The following is a 22,541-nucleotide window of genomic DNA, read 5'->3' as shown; positions in this document are numbered from 1 at the left end:
TTGTTTCACACAATAATATTTTCATTCCTGATTTCTGTTTCTGATAGGACCACTGCCCCTATTACTCTTATTGATTTTCCCAAAATTAAGATATAAAGTTACCATGACAGATAGTAATATCTTGTATCTGGAGAGTAGATGATGCTTAATAGAGAAATGTCCTACTTTCTGATTCATGGACCAACTGTGAAATTTGGAGCAAAATATAAGGTCACTAAGCAAAACGAATTAGTGGCATGCCAATGACTACTAAGACAGGATGATGAATGCTTGTTGAAACAGGAAGTCTATGGCAAATATTAAGAAAAGTGGTTTTTAAAGTCTAACAAACTCTTCCTGGTATATTTGTAGAGATTGCAAAACTATTTTGCTAGCTTTCATTGCTGAACTTGAATTCTTATAGGTAGTAAATTCTTGAATCACATAAAATTTGGATGGCATTCTATGTCTATTATTTATTTGGGTGACTTTGACCAAGTTTCTCAAGTTGGCCATTGTCTATAGGTATTGTGAGGTAGGGATTAATAAATTGTGTCATGGTAGAATAAAATGATTTGAATCACAGGATTAGATTACATATTAACAATTGTTTGGGGATAGTACATAAAATATTACTTCATTACTTGTGGTCAACAACCCCAAAGAGTACTTCTATGAAAAGTTAAATAAAGTAATTATTGTTACATGACTTGTTTTGTTCTTGTCTATTCCTACCAGACAGAAAGAAGGAACAAGGGAACTTTTCTGATTCTCGAAGGTGGAGTATAATTGGATACATCATTATTCACCTGATTCCACCTTACCTCCACAGGTGGCGTATACTTCACTGCCTCTCTCATGCCAGATTTGATCATATGATTTAATTTGGCCTCTTGGTAAGTAGAAAGGACAGTGAGAAGCTAACAGATGTGACAGAGGAACAGCATTGATATTGTGCTTGGGTTTGACCTCTTAAACTTCTACTACGGCTATGAGAATGTATGTGGAGAGTTCACTTGACCAACGAGGAAAAGAAATAGCAGAAGATAACTTAGATCCAATCCTCAGCTTGAAGCTAAGCCAATTAAATCCAGAATGTGTAACCATTATTTAAGGTGACCCTAGCTTTTGGACTGATGTGTTGCACTATGTTCGTGTCACAATAGATGATTGGCAAGAAGCTGAGAGGAGAGAAGAATAATGTCGGTTCTTACTGAAGTCTTTGCAATCCTTTTGTTGGAAGAGAAATCCTGGGAATGGAACAAAGTAGGTAAATATGCTCAGGTGTATTTTTTTTGAGTCCAAATGCTTTTTTCTCCAGTCATTTCTCTGCTTTTTTCTGTGTATCTTGACAAGAGTAAAAGTGTCCCAGAGAAGTCATCTGACTGTTGCTATGTAGCATCCCAAGTGAGTAGCAGCAGTAAGTAAGTTCATGGGAGGAGCTGCTTGATATGCAGCTTTCTTTCTTTAGCTTTCTGTCAGTTTACATGTGATAAAAAGGGATTTAAAAGTTTTATACATGCCAGGGTAGATAAACTGTGCTGAACTAGAAAATACAAAGAGGGTTGGTGTCAACTCACAAAGATCCCAGAATGTTGGGAGTATTTAACAGGTTAGCCCCAGGCTCCAGCACACCTCCCCCCAGCCAAAATTGGGGTATCCACCGATCAGTAGATGGTTATTGTGGACATGGGATATCTAGACAGGATGGGAGACATGCTAACATTGCTCAGTTAGAATTGGGAGGTCAGCCAGAAGTATCTTGTAATCCCTGCTACTCTGGGTATTCTAATGCCCAACAATATTCCTGGCACCTCACTGGTAAAATAAAAGAGACTATGTGTCCTTGTGAAAGAGTTTCATAGGACAGATTTTAAGATAAAATGTATTTCTGTTAACTGGAAGATGTGTTCTCTACTGCATTTTGTGGGAATTTTGGCTCAAGAACAAAATAAGATAAAAGTATAGTAGATGTCTTTTTTTTCTTTTTCAATATCTTAATGATAGCCTATAGTTTGGTGTTGTATAAGACTATGAATTTTCATTTTCATTTTTATTGGAAAGATTTTAAAGATCATTTTGAATAATGCTGTAATCTTCCTAAATACCATCAGAGACAGCATACTTACCAATTCTCCCCAGCTTTGTATAGCTACAAATGCTAGATACACTTTATATAGAGCTAAAATTTATCTTCCTGTCATTCACAGCATTGTCTCGCTTTTATCCCTGGGAATCATATAGCTATTTCTATTCCCTTTTCCCTATGACAGATGTATTTATGTCCTAGTAAAAGAAGGAAAAAAAGAGCCAGCTGTAAAAACTTTTAATTTATTCATATATTTAGTCATGTTTTTTATAGTCAATCATAATTCACTGTTTTAAAACAAAAACATTAAGACAAGGAACTGCCACAAACTGGAATGCTGTGTTTAAAAGGAACTAAAAAATACAGGATTGGGGAACATTAGCTCAGCAGAAGTTTATAAAGAAGGAAGGACCAGGCAGTTTTGTTGGTAGCCAAAAGATTATAAGGTTAAAATAGCAGTAACCTCCTGCTTTTGATGGGAAGGCAGTATCCCACATGATCCAAAGTATTATTTCAGTGTGTCCTGTGTAGGTAATTGATACATAAATTGCTTCCTTCCTTCCTTCTTTCCTTCCTTCCTTCCTTCCCTCCATTCCTTCCTTCCTCTCTCCCTCCCTCCTTCCCCCTCTTTCTTTCTTTCTTTCTTTCTTTCTTTCTTTCTTTCTTTCTTTCTTTCTTTCTTTCTTTCTTTCTTTCTTTCTTTCTTTCTTTCTTTCTCTCTCTCTTCCTTTTCTCTCCTTTCTCTCTTTCCTTTTCTTGCTGGTCCTGGGGCTTGAACTCAGGGCCTGGGTGCCCTTAGGCTTTTGTGCTCAAAGCTGGTGCTCTATCATTTGAACTACAGTACCATTTCTGGCTTTTGGGTTTTCAAACCATGGTCCTCAGACCTCAGCATCCTGAGTACCTAGTACTACAGGTGTGAGCCACTGGCACCCTACTTAAATGGATTTGTAAGGGCAATTTTTTTTGCATAAAGCAAAAATTGCTATTCCACTGTACAGATGTAAAGCAATAATGTTGTTATTTATCATCTGCTTTAATCTTTCTTTAGTGGAAGAAATATTATATTACCTTTATAGCACAAAAACTCCTTTCAGGGAGCCATAACCTTAATTATCCTTTGTTAATATTCAGGCACAAAGGAAAACTCTTTGAGAATCAAACTGAAGCTAGTATTAAGGATGAAGAAGACATGTGGTCTAAATTATACGTAGAAAAGAATTTAAAGTTGTATTTGAGAGGAGCAAGGATTTCAAAGCTAATTTTTAGTACAGCATAATAGCTTATATGGAAGAATATGATGATTTAAAAAATTCTGACATATAATTAGAGCATGAATGAAAGAAGAAAGATTTAGAGGAAAATTAGTCACCATTAAAATAAATGTTATTCACCAAAGTTATTATCCCAAATACATAGCATGGGGACTCCTGGAACAATCTGGAATTTGATGGCATTGATTAATGTTATTTCAATGTCAACATTTTGAATATTGATGTGTAAACATTTAAAAAAGTATTTTGTAATAATTATTCAAAATTTTGTAATTAAAATTCTTATGCCACAGAAATATAATCGATGACATTTTCGACTAAAGATTATTTTTAGCCTTTATATTTAACATGCAGTTAAGATGTCTATTTAGGGAGGAGTTCCGGGAAGATGGCGGAGGAGAGGCTGGAATCTGAACAAGCTCTCGCATAGAAAGCAGTTTTAGAGTTCCAGTGAAGAGTCCTAAGCCAGAGAATCACACCAAGTGTGCCATCACAGGACAGAGAGTTAGACAAGAGAGGGGAAGCCAAGGAGACACATCTGAGCGCCTGCCAGCAGCTGCTGCTGCGGCAGCAGGGTCACAGAGGCGACCACCGCCGCGGGGTCAAACCTGAGACACGGAGAGTACAAAGGAGCCAGACGCAGCGGACGAGCGGATTCTACTCAACACCAGCAAGAACTGACAAGGAGCGGACATCTTCATCATGCAGTTTGCAGACCAGAGACGACCCAGGATCCAAGACTTGGCGTGAGTAGAAGCCTTACGTCCTCACTCCTTCTCAGGGAGCAGAGGAGGGAAGGCCAGCCCTCCCCCCCCCCCCCAGCACCGGTGATCTCCATCTTGGATACCGACAAAGCTCGGAGGAGCTGCTAGCTCCAGCTCAGGCCTTGGAATAAAACGAGTCATTTAGCAGGTCACAAGAACTTAACGGCGAAGTGACCTGCCAGACTCAGCTCCATCCAGGGAAAAGTCACCCAGCTCAGGTGCCAGCCATTGGAGAGGCTCTCCTCACTGGGTAACCAGAGCCAGAGGCTGCCCCTCCCTCTAGCAGCCATCACAATCAATTGAAAAACAGAAACCCTGAGAAGGGCTCCAGACTGGGCGCTGTGAGCTTTATCACAAAATAGCCCCAGGGAAAAGCTACTGTTTTTTTTGAAAGGCTTCAACTCTACCCAGAACCTAGCCTCATCACCGCATCCCCCTCTTTTGTGATTCTCAAAGCAGATCACCTTCCCAGAAAACTAACCTGGGAGGGGGATCTCAAAATCTCGGGTAAGGCAGAGCATTTTTCTGCCTGTTCAAACAAACTGACTTAAGAAACCAATCAAGCCACAGGACCTCAAGCTGACCAGAGACTCCAACAAGAGACTGGTTACAGACAAAAGGGAGATACAGGATTCTTCCCACCCCTCCCCCAGCAAAAAAAATCAAAAGACTTTTTTTTCTTTTTTTTCTTCTTCTTCTTTTCTTTTTTTGTTTGTTTTTTTGTTTTTTGTTACCTTATATATTTATATAAAATTTTTTTCTCTTCTAAAACTTTTATTAACCTTTAATTTTTGCCTCTTCTGAAAAAATAATTGTTTTCCAGTAACTTTTTTTTTCTCCTCTTATAATTTTTATTTTAGGAATATGTGAATGAGCGTTTTCCTTTCTTGTCTTCTTTCTCTTTTCTTTCTTTATTAATTATCTTTTTGTTTTTTGTCTAGCTCTACTGAACTTCTGATCTTTTCTTCTCCCTTTCCCATCCTTAAAGTTTTTCACATCTCCTCTATGTCCCTCCCTTTCTCTCAACATATTCACATTCCTCTCTAATTAGATGGTCTTTTAATCTCTATAATAACATTAATTTTTACTTTTCTATTTTTTTTTCTGGTCTCTTTTCATTCCCCTTTCCGTCTCTTCTTTTTTTTTCTCTCTCTCTCTACTTGTATCCTACCCAACCCATTTCCTGCATTGTGATTAGGACATAGTTAACTCTCCCTGTGCCTCCCCACACCAATCTATTCCTATTTTTTACCCACATCTCTCCCTAATCCTAATAATTTCTGGTTTTCCAAATTCTTTTCTGTGGTTTGAAGTCCTTTAACATAGAGTTGTTTGATGTTGAATAGATGTATCTGTTGAACTAGATTGTATCTGTAGACTATTGACTGTACAAATGCAAACTTTGGTTGATGGTTGCCTTAAGATAGTGTTCTAGCACAAAACTGGTGCTATCTTCATCTCAAATGGGCAGACTAAGCCGGAAAAACACAAGAAAAATGGCAAATTCGGGTATCTCAATTCCCAATATTGATAATCAGGGATTAGAAAAGATAAAGAATAATCCAGAGGAGAGTTCCCAAATAGCTCTACAAACACTACTAGCAAACATGATAAATGAGAAGTTTGACAATGTACAAAGGACTCTGTATGAGCGTGATAGGGAAAGAGAGGAGGCATCCCAGAAGTTTATACAGGAATATCATAAGTGTGAGGAAGCTACTCAAAAACTGATACAGGATTTGTGTGAACAACTTGAGAATACTCAAAGAGAAAGGGAGGAATGGCGTAAGCAGGCTGAGAACACTCAAAGAGAACTGCAGAAATCCCACGAACGGGAGGAAAGAGAACTGAAGGAATCCCACAGACGGGAGGAAGCTAATCAAAGAGTAATTTAGGAATTGAGAGACCAGGTAGAGAATACACAAAGATCACTAAAGGCATTCATGGAATCCATTAACAAAGAGCTGAAGGAAGTCAGGGAGACCACAAAGGGAATGCTGAATGGAACCCAACAGAAGGAATGGGAGTCCAAAGAAACCATAACCAATCAACTAAGTGATTTGAGAACAAACACTGAACACCAAATTAAGGAAGTAAAGAAATTCATACAAGACCTAAAACAGAGCTTCAACAAAGAACTTGAAGCCATCAAAGCTGACCAATTAGAAGGAAAAGAGATAAAAAACAAAGTAGAGAGTCTTGACAGCAGGTTAGACCATGCAGAAGATCGAATCTCAGGGATTGAAGACAGCCTAGATATTATAGAGAAAGAACATACAACCATCCAAGACAAATCCAAGAAATATGATAGGTCTATCCAACACCTGGAAGACACCATCAGAAGGCCCAATCTAAGGATAATGGGTGTAGAGGAGCACCTAGAAACAGAAGTCAATGGTCTAGGAAATTTGTTTAACAGGATCCTAGCAGAGAACTTCCCAAACATACAAAAAGATAGGCCTATTCAGATACAAGAAGCTTTTAGAACCCCAAATAGACCAGACCAGAATAGGACATCCCACCTTCACATTATAATCCACACAGGATCAACCCAGACCAAGGAAAAGATCCTTAAAGCTGTCAAGGAGAAAAGGTTAATCACCTATAAAGGGAAACCAATTAGAATCACCTCAGATTTCTCAGCAGAGACAATCAAAGCAAGAAGAGCCTGGAATGACGTATGCCATGCCCTAAAAACAAACAACTATCAACCAAGAATACTGTACCCAGCTAAACTCTCCTTCATAACTGAAGGCCAAATAAAAACCTTCCACAGCAAAGAAAAATTGAAACAATACATCTCCACCAAACCAGCCCTACAAAAGATTCTTAAAGATGTCTTACACATAGAAAACCAACAAGACCGCAACAAAGGCCAAGAAACTGCAACCAAACTGAGAATCCAAGAACCTTAGGAAGAACCCAGTTTTCGCAGCCCCCAAGAAGGTGGATAAACATGGCAGGAACTCCCAAATACCTCTCAGTCCTATCTCTTAACGTTAACGGACTAAACTCTCCAATTAAGCGACATAGACTGTCTAGTTGGATTAAAAAACAAGACCCTTCTATCTGCTGCCTGCAGGAGTCACATCTTGCCCGTAAAAACAAACACATTTTCAATGTTAAAGGCTGGAAAAAAATCTACCAAGCAAACGGCCCTCATAAACAGGCGGGAGTTGCAATCCTAATATCAGATAAAATAGACTTCAAATTAAAATTCATGAGAAGAGATAAAGAAGGTCGCTACATACTAATTAAAGGATCTTTCCTTCAGGAGGATATTACAATTCTAAATATCTATTCGCCAAACAATGGAGCACCCAAATTTATCAAAGAAACACTACTTTCCCTCAAATCCCATATATATCCAAAGACATTAATTGTTGGGGATTTTAACACACCACTCTGCCCACTAGATAGATCAATTCGGCAAAAACTCAACAGAGAAATCGCAGATCTAAACAGCTGCATAGATCAACTAGACTTAACAGACATTTACCGAACATTTCACCCAGCAGCATCAGAATACACGTTCTTCTCAGCAGCACATGGAACGTTTTCTAAAATAGACCACATTTTAGGCCACAAAGCAAACTTGTCTAAATTCAGAAACATTGAGGTTATACCTTGCATTCTCTCTGACCACAAGGGAATAAAATTAAAACTCAACACCAAAAGCCACCAAAGAAATCCCTGTAACACATGGAGACTGAACAACACTGTTGAATCACCAGTGGGTCATGGAAGATATTAGAAAGGAAATTCAAATGTTCATGCTATTCAACAAAAATGAACACACAAATTACCAGCTCCTCTGGGACACAGCAAAGGCAGTACTCAGAGGCAAGTTTATAGCTCTGAGCTCCTACATCAACAAATTGGAGAGATCTGAACCTAACAATTTAATGACACATCTAAACATCCTTGAAAAAGAGCAGCAAGATAAACCCCAATCCAGTAGACGGAAAGAAATAATCAAAATTAAATCAGAATTAAATGAATTAGAATCCAAAAAAACTATAGAAAGAATCAACAAAACAAAGAGTTGGTTCTTCGAAAAACTTAACAAAATTGACAGACCCTTAGCAAACCTTATCAGAAAAAGGAGAGAACACACCCAAATTAATAAACTCAGAGATGAGAATGGAAACATCACCACGGAAACAACCAAGATTCAGAACATTATAAGGGAATACTTCTCAAAACTTTATGCTAATAAGTTTGAGAACTTGACAGAAATGGACCTTTTCCTAGCAAATATTGACATGCCAAAACTAAACCAAGATGAGTTAAACCAGCTTAACAGGCCCATATCAAGCATTGAAATAGAAACAGCAATAAGAGACCTCCCAGCTAAGAAAAGTCCAGGACCAGATGGTTTTACAGTGGAATTTTACAAGGCCTTCAAAGCAGAGCTCACACCAATACTCCTCCAACTCTTCAATGAAATTGAAAGAGAAAGCTCACTACCGAACACATTCTATGAAGCCATCATAACCCTCATCCCCAAACCAGGCAGGGACTCATCAAAGAAAGAGAACTATAGACCCATTTCATTGATGAACATTGATGCAAAACTTCTCAACAAAATTTTGGCCAATCGACTTCAACAATACATCCAAAAAATCATACACCATGATCAAACAGGATTCATTTCAGGGATGCAATGCTGGTTCAATATACGCAAATCAATTAATATTATTCATCACATCAACAGGAGCAAGAATAAGAACCACATGGTTATCTCAATAGATGCAGAAAAAGCATTCGACAAGATCCAACACCCCTTTATGATGAAGGTTTTGGAAAAATTAGGAATCCATGGAACATTCCTCAATACAGTAAAGGCTGTATATGACAAACCTACAGCCAGCATTATACTCAATGGTGAAAAACTAAAGCCATTTCCTCTTAACTCAGGAACAAGACAAGGATGCCCACTCTCTCCACTTCTCTTCAATCTAGTATTAGAATGCCTAGCTACAGCAATAAGACAAGATGCAGACATAAAGGGGATCCAAATAGGGAAAGAAGAAATAAAACTCTCCCTCTTTGCAGATGACATGATCTTGTATTTAAAGAATCCCATAGACTCCACTCCCAAATTACTCAAGCTGATTCAAAACTTTGGCAAAGTAGCAGGTTATAAAATTAACCCCCAAAAATCAATGGCTTTTCTCTATGCCAACAATGAGAAAAGTGTGGCTGAAATTAGGAAAGCAACTCCATTTGTAATAGCCCCACAAAAAATAAAATACCTAGGAATTAACTTAACTAAAGAAGTGAAGGACCTCTATGATGAAAACTTTAAAATCTTGAAAAAGGAAATCAACACAGAACTTAAAAAATGGCAAAACCTCCCATGCTCCTGGATTGGCAAGATTAACATCGTGAAAATGGCAATACTTCCCAAGGCTATCTACAAATTCAACACAATACCTATCAAAATTCCACCCTCATTCTTCAAGGAAATAGAAGAGGCAATCCAAAAATTCATATGGAACAATAAAAGACCCCGAATAGCAAAAACGCTCCTCAACGGAAAGAACACTGCTGGAGGAATATCAATACCAAATTTCAAACTCTACTACAAAGCCATAGTAATCAAAACAGCTTGGTATTGGCATAAGAACAGACCTCAGGACCAATGGAATAGAATTGAAAACTCAGAAATGAACCTACAGACCTATAGCCATCTAATCTTCGATAAGGAAGCTAAAACAATAGAATGGAAGAAAGACAGCCTCTTCAGTAAATGGTACTGGCAAAATTGGTTAACTACATGTAGAAAACTAAAGCTAGATCCTTATATATCACCCTGCACCAGAATCAACTCCAAATGGATCAAAGACCTTGAACTCAAAGCAGACACTCTGAAAACATTACAGGATGGAATAGGAGAAACCCTAGGTCTCCTTGGCGCAGGCCGAAATTTTCTGAATAGAGACCCGGAAGCACAACAAATCAAAGAAAGGTTGGACAAATGGGATTGCATAAGGTTGCAGAGCTTCTGCAGGGCAAATGACATAGCTAGCAAGATCAATAGAAAGCCCACCGATTGGGAGAAGATCTTTACTAGCCATACAATGGACAAGGGTCTCATATCTAAAATATACTTGGAACTCAAAAAATTAAACCACCCAACAACAAATCCTCAAAGAAACAACTGCCCAATAAATAAGTGGGCGAAAGACTTAAAGAGAAGCTTCTCTGAAGAAGAAAGAAGGATGGCCAATAGACACATGAAGAAATGTTCAACATCCCTAGCCATAAAAGAAATGCAAATCAAAACAACATTGAGATATCACCTCACTCCAGTTAGAACAGCAAAAATCAAGAACTCTAACAACAACAGATGCTGGAGGGGATGTGGACAGAAAGGAACCTTACTTCATTGTTGGTGGGAATGTAAACTTGTTCAACCACTTTGGAAAGCAGTATGGAGGTTCCTCAAAAGGCTTCACATAGATCTCCCCTATGATCCAGCAATCCCACTTTTGGGCATTTACCCAAATGTTTACAAACAAGACCACAGCTACCAGCACAACTATGTTTATTGCAGCATTATTTACCATAGCTAAGATATGGAACCAACCCAGATGCCCTCAGTAGATGAATGGATCAAGAAAATGTGGTATATATACACAATGGAATTCTATGCCTCCATCAGAAAGAATGACATTTTCCCATTTGTTAGGAAATGGAAAGGTTTGGGAAAAATTATATTAAGTGAAGTAATCCAGGCCCAAAGAAACATAGGTCCCATGGTTTCCCTTATTTGCAATATCTAGTATAGGTATGAGTCAAGCAGAAAAGGTCAGATAATGTGATGTTAGGAAAATGAACCCTTAAATATGTATTTTAATGTTTTCGTTTCTTTCATGCATGTGTTTCTAACGCATTTATAAGATTATTTCTTTGTTGCTTTGTATGTCCCTCCCCCACAGTGTAACCCCCGCTTTCACTATATTTGATGTCAGTATAACATGTGGAGGAAATGGGGACAAACAAGTCGTTTAAGGATTCAGGTGGACCTGTTGCAACAATGAGAAGTACAAAATGTCATGTCAAAACCAGCTTTACAATGTCGGTTTTGGGGGGGGAGGGGGGTATGATTGGGTGGGGGGGAGGTGGGAGGCTGGGAAGGGAGGTGAAGGGTAAACAAAGGAGGAGGCTGCAATGCTTGATAAGAAATGTATGCATTATCCTGCCCATGTAATTGTAACCCCTCTGTACAGTATGTTCTCAAATAAAATAAAATAAAATTCAAAAAAAGATGTCTATTTAGTTTACCTCTACCTCAGTACTACTGTGTCTCTCTATCACATTTGCTATTCATACCATGAAGTACCTATTTTGTCAAATATTACTGTAATTTATCCTAACAGTATGTAAATGTGTATGTATAGCTATCTATCTATGTATCTACCTACCTATCTATCTTCTATCCATCTATCATCTATCTATATTTGGAAATAGTGGACATTTGTTAATGGCTGTTGAATAATCACTATGTGCCATATGCAATGCTTTCTTTATGAGAAATCTATTCAATAGGTATTATGTTCATTTTGTAGTGGATGAGCTGTTTTAAACAAACCAGCTAATGCTTGGTAGTTAAATATATCTAGGCTGTTAAGTTGAGTTAAATTAAGCTTTATGTGGTAGGATTTTAGAATTTTATCCTGCAATTTCTGTATGTAAGAGGTTGTAACATCATCAAAACGATACAATTTCTGTGGGAGGAAGTACATAGGGTAGTGATGACATCTAGTAATAAGGACTAATTCTTAGTCCTTATTTTCTCCTTTCTTCCTTTTTCCCTTTTTTTTGTCTGTCATGGGGCTTGAACTCTGGGTCTGGGCACTGTCCCTCAGCTCTTCAGCTCAAAGCTAGTGCTCTACCACTTGAGCCACAATATCACTTCCAGTTTTTCTGGTGGTTTATTGGAGATAAGAGTTTCATGGACTTTCCTGCCCGGGCTGGCTTTGAACCTCGATCCTCAGATCTCAGCCTCCTGAATAGCTGGATTACACTGGTGCTCGCCTTTCCTTTCCTTTTTCCTTTTTCTCGAAGTCTCTCTACTGCTAGTGTAAACTCTTCCTTAGTTCATCTAGAATCCAAACTCTAGTTGTTGTTTTTTTTTGGCCTATTATTTTATTTTATTTTTATTGTGAAAATACCGTACAGAGGCGTTACATGAGCAAGGTAATGAGTACATTTCTTATCAAGCATTGTTGCCTCCTCCTTTGTTTCCCCTTCCCATCCCTTCCTGTCGCCCCCCCCTCCCCCTGCCTGCCCCATCCCCGCCCCTCTCTTGCCAAAGTTGTAAAGTTCGTTTTTTGACATAACATCTTGTACATCTCAATGGATCCACCTGTATCCCTATTTAAACAATACTTTTTATATTATGCGTCTCTACAGATTACTTGTGGTAACTATCCCACATAACAAAGCAGAGTTTTATATTTTCTTAACACATGGCCTGATAGTCTCTTTATTGGGATACGGTGTAAATGTTTACTTTTGTATTTTCCTCAGCTTAAAAACCTTAGGGCTGGGGATGTAACTCAGTGGCAGAAAATTTTGCCTATCAAGTATAAGGCATTGGATTTGAGTTGAGCAGCTCTGTTTACTACAAGTCAGGGTTTCTATTAACCATGACCTTCTGCGAGGCAGGACTGTCTACAGGGAAATGTACTCTATTAACGAGGGGTTGCTATAAATTGGGGTCTTCTATGAGTCTGGAATGTGAAGAGTTAACAGGAAAATTCCTGTAACAGTACTCTGTATGGAATGCTTTAGGCAGAGATGGAAAGAAGTAAGAGAGCATACTCATAGATAGCACGTCTTGTGAGTAGTCTATATGTGTGTGTGTGAAGGGTGAGCAATAAAGGATAGAGCAAGAGAGATACTTAATTTTGTAGGAACTGCCTATTGAATTTAACATTTGTTTTGTTAAAGAGAAAAATAAAAATCTCCACCTATAGAATGCATAAGAGTCATGAGGTCATTCTCAGAAACTAGAGGAGGGCTTTAGGCTTGCATAGGTTGTAGAATCAGCGTGAACTCTTGAGAACAAATTTATTTAGTGCACAACAGACGAAGATTTCTTGCTGACAACTGTGTCCTTACAGTTTATTGTGAATAAGAACAGATCTGATTTGCAGGCAATATTACTGGAATGTCAATATGAAGTCTACTACTCTGTTTCAAATCTCATGAGCATCATCTAATAATCTATTTGCTCTGTTTATGAGATAAAAATCTAGACAGGAAACTCCATTTTCTTTAGCTTCCTAACTCATGTCCTTACCATGTTCTAGATACTGGGGAAGGCTTATTCACTGCATTCTTGTAAATTTCTTAAAATAAAAAGTAATATAGGAAGAAAATCCATAAATTAAAATATTTTTCCCCAGAGTCCATAATTTTAGTCCATAATTTTCCTGTAATTGACTGACATTGTTTTAAAACAAAAGGTCATTAACTTATTCTTGCTACATTTTTGGTGACATAAAATATTGTATTTGTATTCAGTATTCCCTGATAAGGAGAAAGAAGAGTTATTTGGTTGTTGGTAAACTAACATTTGTTTTGAAAAAAATACACAATAAACCCATAGAGTTATTTTATTCCTGGAACAGGAATATCATCTTGTTCCCTTAATTATTGATGAAGAATTGTGGTTAAGAATACTATTGCTTTTGGAAGTGGCACTGTGGCTCAAGCGGTAGAGTGCTCGCCTTGAGCTGAAGAGCACAAGGACATTACCCAAGCCCAGAATTCAAGCTCCACGACCCACAAAAAAAAAAACACCCCTCCAAAAAAAGAATTCTGTAGCTTTCTCCAACCATACGTGTAAAATTGAAATCAGAAGATGGTACACTTGGCTTTTGAACAAATCTTTTTGTACCACCAATTTTCTCCATCTACAAAATGAAAGGAATGGGGCTATTTTTTAGGGTTATTTTTCTCCCTAATAGTTTTCATTTATTAAAATCTACATTTTAACCAAAATTCTGAGTAATTAGATACAATGACTTACAGAACACGTGTCTTGTGCAAGTTCAACAACCCTGTTCACAGATAGCCGGAAACATCATATCCTATACTTTAAACCATTATAATCCATTGTCTTTTTATAAAGAGAATACTGTCTAGAAGCTGCCACTTAATGTTACCTGCGCAATCTGTGTAAGGGATTATCATTCAGAAAGAAACATGTTCAGCATAGGAAAATGATGCAAACATCTCAAAAACCAAGCAGCACATTTTTATTAGGTTCCTGTTATGGTTAGCCTGCTCCCAGAGACCTGAATTGGTTCAAAAGAAGTATAAAGGATAGGATAAACACATAGAGACCTCTCAAATGAGAAGACATCACCCTGGTTATGACAGTAATCACTGGAAGTAGAAATGTAACTGAAAAATCTTTAGCAATATTTTCTACTCAATTAGGTGGAGAGAGCTCTGGTTTGAGTATTTGTGCCCACTGAAAATTCTTATGCTGAATTCTAATCTCCAAGTTTCTATTGAGAGACAGGGCCTTTTACAGTGATTGTGTCATTGATTACTCATAAGGTCCTGGATCCCATGAATGAAATTAATGCTCTTGTAAAACATGCTTGAAAGAACTGCCTTGCTATTCTGCCACAAGAAAACACATAGAAGTATCATCTAGTAGGACTGGGGCCTCTTACCAGACAGCGAATCTGTGTCATCACTACCAGAGTTATGAGCAGCAAATTCCTATTCTTTGTTTGTTTGTTTTTTGTTTTTGTTTTTGTTTTTTTGGGTCCGGTCGTGGGGCCTGAACTCTGGGCCTGGGCGCTGTCCCTCAGCTCTTCAGCTCAAGGCTAGCACTCTACCACTTGAGCCACAGCGCCACTTTGGGCTTTTTTCTTTTTGCTTATGTGGTGCTGAGGAATCGAACCCAGGGCCTCATGCATGCAAGGCAAACGCTCTACCACTGAGCCACCTTCCCAGCCCCCAAATTCCTGTTCTTTACAAATTACTTACTCTTGATTATTTTGTTATTTAGCTTGAACTATGACAAGAATTGTTACTGTAAAGGAATACATTATTGAAAACTGGAAGAAAGAAATCTTTGTGATGAAATTCCAAAGAACTTGCCAGAACTATGTTCCTGTGGTAGGCAGCCCAATTCCTATGTTTTTGGAGAAGAAATAATTTACTAGTTATAAGCTAGGGTACTTTTGTAGAAAAAAATAGCTAGAGCAAAACATTGAGGATGTGGTCTAGCTTCTCTTGACTACTTTTAATAAAATGAAAGCAAAGGGAAATGCATTCACAATGTATTTCATAATGAAAGTGGATATAGAAATTAAAGTTTTGAGAACTCCTCAGCCTGAAGTGGTTATAAAGAAGGACATTTTTTTAAAAAGAAAATTTTGCAAAGAATATGCAAAGTATGGCCAAGCATCAAGGAGGGAGTGGTGTAGTGCTAACCATCAACATCATGAAGGGGAAGAAAGCCTAAATGACTCCAGGGACATGTTAAAACTTATTAAGGTTACTATTCTCATCTTAGAACCACATTGCCCAAACCTAGGGTGCAGAACTGTGTCAGAAAGGAACTTTGATCACCAAAGGACCTTGACACTCATTGCCAGGTGCCGTCTCAATATTCTGCTCCCTGAATGTCACTATTACCTCCTCTAGAAATACTCTCCTAGATGCCCCGGATACAGTGAGGGCTGCAGTGGCTGCCTCTTTGAGAAGCACAGGCAGTTAATATTGGTCATCTCTACCTTGGTAAGTAAAGTGTCTAAGCGGCAAGGAGCGTGACTGCTTCCATTTCAGGGAGTAGTCTCTTAAGTGCATGAATGGAGCAGACAGCGGCTACAGGAGGTGGACCTTCTTGGGAAGACTTTAATATGGCAACCTAGTGAAACGGTAGGAATGAGGCTGCCTAAGAGATTCCCAATTAGAGAACTGTCTAGTGAAGCTTTGGAAATAGAGCCCCCTCTCCACCCTTGAGATTCTAAAACTCTACAACCACCAGTGACACGTGCCAACCTGGAAAAGCCTTGTGTACCTGACTGCAACTCAAATTTCCAAAAAATTGCTACTTAATGTCAGCAGTCATGGTGCTAGGACTACCTGGAATCTTGGACTCATAACCTCCATCCTTTTCTTCTTATCTCTCCCCTTGCGAAGGCAATTGTGTATTCTCTGCTTGTGCTATCACTGTATTTTTGAGGCATAGAACTTGTGCAATTTCAAGAGCTCCCAGCTGGAAAGAAATGTGCCTTAAGGAGATGGATCATAGATCTCAGCCATTTCTCACATTATGATAAGACTTGGGACTATAGATGTTTGAGTTGGAATGCAAGTGAGTTAAAATTTTGGCCTCTGTGAATGGAATGAATGCATTTTTCACATGAGATGAACATGAATTTGGGGATGTTTAAATGTTTATGTCCTAAAACTCACCTGTTGGAACTTAACCCCAAAAGTGATGATGGTGTGGGGAGGTGATTAGATAATGAGAATTCTGCATTTATTAATGTGTCATAACCTCATAAAAGGCTCATGGGATCCTGGTTGCCCCCTTTGCCATATGAAAACGCATTAAGAAGGCATATTTGAGAAGAATGAATCCCTTCTAGTTATTAAGTCTGCTAGTGCCTTGAACTTGGACTTTTAGCTTTCAGAAACATGAAAAACCAGTTTCTCTTGTTTATATTACCTAAAGTATCTTGTTATAGAAACCTATATGAACTAAAAAAAAGAGTTTGTATTTTTGTAGGGGAAAAAAAGGAAAATTCTGTTTTAAAGCTTAACTGTTAGTTGCTCAACCACACATGAAATTCTATGAGATGTGAACAGGAAATTTGCAGAAGCAGTGCATTTAATGACATTTATCCATGGGACATTTCAGGATTTTAGCTCTTAGCCTCATGAAACAAATCACCAGAAGCTAGGAGGAGGACTTCATAGGCTTACAAAAATCTTCATGGGAAATTCAAGACTTTGTTTAATATTCTATTTTGGGGGGGGGGTTGTGAACCAGGGCATTTAAACTAGGTATCACCATCTGGTAGTTTTTAATTTCTGGAGGACACTCTGCTCCCTCTTAAAAAAAAAGCCAGCCTTCAAAAGAGTAATTTCTATTATACCTGGTAGTAGTTTTCTATCCTTTTACTTCTATAAATGATTACTTTTAAAACTCATCTTCTATCCTTCTTGTGGGCACAGAGATGTGGCTGGTGAATTTTGTGGCGAGGATACAGAGTTTGTGTGGTATTGCTTTCCTACTACTAGAGATCTTCTCAGGTCAAGTATGTGGGCTAGAAGGTAATTTTGCCTTGGTTTTCAAAGTGATAACAATGAATAGAAAATAAATTCTAATCTTGAGACACTTGCTTTGGTGCTTACACTTTAAAATTTTCAAAGCAGAGATGAATTCTAAAATTTTTTTTTTCACCTGAGAAATCCTCACTTAATTAGAGAAGTCCTAATGATAGTCTTATTAATGGCATGTTGTATAAGAGGAAAAGAAGCCTTGGGATGTTCCAGTCCTTCAGATCAGAGTGCACTTGATGGTTTATTTATAGGATGCATTTCCAGTCATCTTGGTTTTAAGGACCTGAGGGAAATTCTAGTAAATTCTGTTGACCTTAAGTAGCAATTTTTGGAAATTAATCTTATTCCCTACCTTCAGGATAGCATAGCATAAGCTTCAGAACATCAACAATACTTAGGCTGTCTAGGTTTGAATTCTTATTAGCTAATTATAGGTATCTGACCTTATTTGTCATATGCAAATCACATCATTTCCTTTGTCACTTCATCAATAAAATGAGAATATTACCATTGCCTGGTTCATAAAGTTTTTAGAAAGAATGAATGCAGATAAAGCACATAAGTAAAGTTCTCATCATAGTGCTTGGCATATAACAAGTATTCACATATACATGTGACATCCACGCTTTCAAGTCAAGGAACATGAAAATCAGGGGGCACAAAGTGAAGAGGGAACACACTGTACTTTATTTTCTCATCCATAGCTCAAGAGCTTCTCAGATATAGCTCAAGAGAAGAGATGCCTGCCTATGCTGTAGAAAGCGAGCAGAAAGACCAGAAGGTCCTTGTATGTCAGTAACCACGAAGGCCACACTGCTATTGTTTACATAGAGACAGGTAATGTCACCTAGTAGTTAAACTCCTTTAACATCCCAGTAGCTAAATAACACAATTAGCAGAATATACTTTCACAAAAATGGAAAAGAACTTCATATAATATCCAGCAGGGCTAAAATTTAAATACCCAGCTCTACTAATGGACTTCTAAATATAGCTAAGTTTCTCACAATCTCCATGGCTCATCTTCCAGCATGAAGATTAGCATGTGCTTATATCCATAAAATTGGCAGATATTTAATTTATAGTAACTGGGGTTTTTAATTTAAATGTTAGATTTAATAGACTCGATAAAATGTAACAATTATGTGTGAAAAAATTAATTGAGTCTTGTAATTCATTCAAGTAATGTTCACAATACACGATAAATGGGGAATAAATCTTTAAAAATCCCCCACTTTACCTCCTTTAGTAGTTGCACAGTTCTTTAACACAGTTTTATGGCAGAGCCCTTATTAAGCAGACATACCTATTCAAACACCCTATGTAGAAGGGATCATAGAAAATAATTGAAAACCTAGATTAGGGTGGGTGCTGAAATATATTTTGTTGGACTCTTTAGTCAAGTAGCAGAAAGATATGATAGATTAATTTCTTGAACCCAAATCAAGGGACACGTCTTAATTCACAGCCACTTTGCTAAATTGTCAAGGGAAACAAACTCATTTTTAAAAACTGGTAGAACAGATACTTTTGATGTTGTAAGTCACAGCTATCAGTCAATCTTTGAACTCAGTCTGGGGTTGGCAAAATTCTAAAATTCTAGAATGAGCCATCAAGAAAGCTCTTGATGCACACACCTTACAATTAAATAGCGATCTAGGAGTTCCTAAGAAGAGATTTAGCAAGTATGCTTAAAGTCTCAATTTATTGATTTTAAGATAGGGAGATTATTGGATCTGATTACACGAAGTCTTTAAAAGCACAGCTTTGTTTTCCTGGAATGATAGAAAGCAAACATCCCTACTGTAAAGTACCTGGGATCCTGGGGTAGAGGTGGAGGAAAGTGGCAAGAAAACGTGAGCAGCTGAGGGCAGTTCCCAACAGCCTGTTAAGAAACGAAAACTTGCTTCCTCTATCCACTAGGAAATGGATTCTGTTAACAACCAATGCAACAACAAGCAATCTAGAGTCCAGAAGAGCTACCCAACCCTGGTTGACACCTTAAATTCAGTCTGGTGAGACCCTGAGCAGGCAATCTAGTTCTGTCCTGCCCTGATTTCTGACCTTCAAAGACTGTGAGCTAGTGCACGAGTGTTTTAGCTGCCCTTTGTAGTTTTTTTAAATATGCCAATAGAAAACTAACATGTTAATACTCTCCTGCTGCAGACAGTTCTATGTGAGGCCAGAGTCACCTCATCCAGAAGACATTCCGTCTCTAAAATTTATTCTTTCTCTTCCAGGATCCTCCCAATGAGTGGGAGCTTCCTTATTCCTGGCAATCACAGGTTTGAAGTGTGGGAGTCACTTACTCAAGGGACGTTATCATTTGTGGATAAAAGATACAGTTTAGTGCTCTTCAACTCTGAATATTCACAGGAATCCTGGAAGAATTAATCTATTGTTACTTACAGTAGTGACCTCGAATACCCATCGTTTTAACAACTTGTCTTCATCTTACTTTATCTCAGCAAACACCTTTATGTGTAAGCTCTTACCTCAGATGATTCTAGGAAAATCCATACTCAGAGAGCTACAAGCCTTTAAATTCGAGCAAGACATGAAGCCAATAGATCTCCTTTCCTCTAAGATGTCTTCTTAAAATATTTCCCAAGAGATGTACTACTTAAGGCAAATAAGAAAATGTTTCTTCAGTAAATCACAAAAAGAAAATAATATTTTTGGATTGAAAGTGTCAAGGGGTGTGTGTGAAATACATTCTGAATGATCTTAGAATGTACTTAAAACAGTGATTATTATAATCCTTTCAAATGAAGAATACTTCATCCATATTTATAAAGTTTGTTCTGCATGTGTTATCACTTTTCATCCCATAAAAATCTTGACTTTTTTTAGTGTATCAATGATACTGGATGTTTCTATAGTATGGCTTGCATTGAAAAATACTTTTGGACAAGAGTTCTTAATTTGGTGATTTTCATCTTATGATTTGGTAATATCTAAATACTATCCAAATACTTCTTTTCAAAATGATTTCATTGTTTCATTGCTGAGTGTGCCAGTTGCATAGTGGTTAAAAATTCCTCCGATACACAAAGGCAGCATGTAACTTAATAGAGAGTGAAAACCCATTTCTATTGTTTCTTCTTATCTCGCTCCTATCCTTTCTTACTATCTACTCAATCATATTTGAGAAATTAGTTTTTCCATGAGATTTCTAGTTGGAATAATGAAATTGTTTAGAAGTTTTAAACAATCCCAGGCCCTAAATTTCTCTGGAAGGTAATTTCTCTTTCTATGTTGTATTTTCTGAATTTCCAATGTTTCGTTCTTTGCTGTTTTTTTTTTTTAAAGAACTTTTGACAGTCATTACCTGCTGCTTTTTCAAATCTCAAAGAGTAGTCCTCTGTTTGAGGCATCTCAGTTGGTTGCTATGGAACAGGTTTTTTATGTTACAGTTGGAAGATTATGACTTCAGGCAGGTAAAAGCAGCAAAGGAAACAGAACTCAAACCAATAATTTTAATGGAGACAAATACAAGAAAACATGAAAAATTGGTCCCAAGTATTCAATTATGTTTCAAAAATTTCCCATAAGCCATAATGTCTTCAGAGGCATAAAAGTATATGTTAGGGTAAATTTTCTTACCCTTATATTGATATTTTATTTCTAAATATCTTGATTTATTTTTTCTCAATTTCTCATAACATTTTTCACTAATTTAATGAAATAATCTTGGCAATATCATTTTTGTTTTTTTTAAGTCAAGGTATATTGAGATATATGCTGCCTTAGGCAATTGAAGGTTAAATTTTGGAGGTTGTCACACTTTTAGGATGCTTAGGCATTTATAAAAACTCAGTACTGCACAGAGCCTAAAGTAGAAAACTATGTTTTAGGATGACAGAACTTTTCCTTATAAATTACTGATCACATACCTAGAAAAGCCTTTGTTGGGGCTGAAGTCATTTGTGTATGTGTGTGTGTGTGTGTGTGTGTGTGTGTGTGTGTGTGTGTGTGTGTGTGTGTGCATGTGCATATGTGCTCACGCGCATGCGCACATACACGCATGCACATTCCAGTATTAGAGCATGAGCCTGACCTCACATTCTTGGTTAGCTTTTTGCTGTGCTCTACTCACTGAGACACACTTCTACTTTCTGCTTTTTGCTGGTTGACTGGAGAAAAGAGTTCAGTCAGACTTGTTGGGGCTGGTAGGATCCTCAGATCTTAATTCCTGAGCAAGTAGCAGGATTACAAACTTGAGCCACTGATGCCCGGTTGGGCTTGAACTCATTGCCTTCATCCTGCTGCACCCTAAAGAATAAATCAAGTCCATTTTCAGACCCATTGTTTCTTGGCACATGACAATTTAGCAGGGTGTGTGATTGATTTGATTCCTTACATCACTTCAGCATAAGGATCCCCCCCCCCATTTGTGTGATTTCTCATTATCTTTATACTTTTTCACAGAGCAGGATTTAGATGGATGATTCAATATATGTTACTATAGTTTCCAGTCCATGCTATAACTAGGCCTGTTTTATTGGCAACAAATGATTTTGTAAGATCCACTGAAAGCATAGGCTTCATATTTTTGCAATACAGAATTACTAACATTAACCGCATTCGTCTGAAGATGGTGCCTGTTAGAGAATCACTGAATTGAGGCTGGGACATTTGCAAAGAACAGAGATTTATCTAGCTCTTAGTGTTAGGAGCATGGTGCTCAGCACTTAGTAGATAGCTTCATGATGAGAAGGTAGAGGAGAAGAGGCCATGTGGTAAGACAGAAAGACAGAAAGTAAGGAGATGTGCAACTCACTCATTCTACAACACTCTTGTAGAAACTAACTCATCCCAGGAGACCACCATTAATATCTCCTGAAGGCAATGCTCCCAGTAATCTTATTATCACACACTTATAGAACCTTCTTACTAGTTTTCAACACATGACCCCTTAGGTAGCATGTAAATTCACAGAAAGGAGTTACTGCAAAGGGAGCTGAAGGAAATGTTAAGTCTTAGTACAAATTAGTTTACATCTTTTTTTTTTTTTGGCCAGTACTGAAGCTTGAACTTAGGGCCTACATGCAGTCCCTGAGCCTCTTTGTGCTCAAGGCTAGTGCTCTACCACTTGAGCCATTG

Source organism: Dipodomys merriami, unplaced genomic scaffold (assembly GCF_024711535.1).
Source record: "Dipodomys merriami isolate MVZ:Mamm:240054 unplaced genomic scaffold, mDipMer1.0.p SCAF_8, whole genome shotgun sequence".
In the NCBI taxonomy this organism is placed as follows: Eukaryota; Metazoa; Chordata; class Mammalia; order Rodentia; family Heteromyidae; genus Dipodomys; species Dipodomys merriami.
The sequence above is the reverse complement of the archived record's forward strand: the minus strand, read 5'-3'. Positions refer to the sequence as shown.